Source organism: Marmota marmota, unplaced genomic scaffold (assembly GCF_001458135.2).
Source record: "Marmota marmota marmota unplaced genomic scaffold, marMar, whole genome shotgun sequence".
Classification (NCBI taxonomy): Eukaryota; Metazoa; Chordata; class Mammalia; order Rodentia; family Sciuridae; genus Marmota; species Marmota marmota.
The window spans coordinates 5440155-5441873 of record NW_026000305.1 but is presented as its reverse complement, the minus strand read 5'-3'; positions in this window follow the sequence as shown (position 1 = coordinate 5441873).

Below are 1719 nucleotides of genomic sequence, written 5' to 3'. Positions count from 1 at the left end.
ATATATATATATATATGATTATTTTTTGTAGAATATAAAATTTTTCTGCCCTTATCTGTGTCTGGATAAAAAAAAATCCAGAAATGCATACACCACGTTTTAATCATAGTTTTCTCTATGTAGTGAGATTATTTGATTTTTTATTACTCTTTATATTTTCTGTATTTTTGTTAGTATGCATATACTAATATTGTAACCTGAAAAATATATTTAGGAGAGGAAACTATAAGAATTAAAAGTAAACATTATGTAAGGTAAAAATGAACAAAAATATCCTAAATTCATGACTGGGTATCAGTTGTGAATTCTAAATCATTGACTGAAGTTAAAGGATGTCTTTTTAAGAGAAAGTTATGAAATAAGTGCTGGAATAAGATATCAAAATATATTAACAAAATACTTTTTATCTTATATGAGTTTTAATTAAAAATAAAATTTTTATTGGGTTTTTTACTTGCCTATTTAATGTGGGCTACACAAGATGAACTCCTGAAATCTTTTCTACTATAAATCATCACAGCTGGATATTCTGCAGGTGGAGGAGCTGGATATTCTACTCTATTATAGAGTAGGAAAGATAAGTGGATAAGTGGATGATGAAAATCCTTGAGTACCTTAGGATTTGGATGTATTTAGGAAGGGTATCATCATTAATATTTGTATTTATCAAGCCAGATATATAAAAATAAAACCACATCAAAGGCTCAACTTAAACTTGATGTACTTGAGAAGTATATATAGCAAATCTGATTAATTTAGAACCCTAAATGTGAATTTTATTTTATCTAAATTAGGCACTATCTGAAGTAACTATATAAATCACTTATTTTCCCTTTTATTTAATAATATAAATCTGAAATTAATATTAGGATAAGAAATATAGTAAATTGTTAGGATTTGATATCCCTTATTAATAATAATATGTTCCAGAATTTGGAGAATAAGGCATTAATTTCAAGATTAACATAAAAATATTATTATAAAGTGGCCAAGTAGTATAAATTAAATTTAGGTATTATTACAGTGTTACATACACAAAATAAAATCCCAAAAATATTTCCAATACTAGTATAAAATAGCACAATTCTAATGTTTGGTCTCAGTCATCATATTTATCTTACTTGTAATTTTCTTTCCATGAAGAGTAAGTTATTCAAACTAAATATCAAAGGGTTTTTATCTTCAACTTTATTAAAGGTATTTTGAGGAGCATATTATCAGCATTTTATATATTTCATTGTATATAGATTATACTGTTATTTGAATTATAAAATTTTAGCACACATCAAAAGAACTTCCCTTTTAAATATTATGCTCATGTATCTACTGTAAGTATATTTTAAATGTTGAGATAAGTAAGGTTAAAAGAAGAAATTACCTAAATATCTGATTTTATTATCATTGAAAGATCGGATTTATGCTTTTTTTTGAGAGAGAGAATTTTCTAATATTTATTTTTTAGTTTTCAGTGGACACAACATCTTTATTTTATTTTTATGTGGTGCTGAGGATTGAACCCAGCGCCCTGCGCATGCCAGGTGAGCATGCTACCACTTGAGCCACATCCCCAGCCCCAGATTTATGCTATTTAATGTGTCTTTTGTACACTCTCCACCCTGTCCTCAATTACCCTTTCAAAATATCTTTGAAAACATCTACTTATTGATTCATTAGGTTTTTTGAATGTGTTTTTTGAATTTGTATATTTGTGTGTTGAAA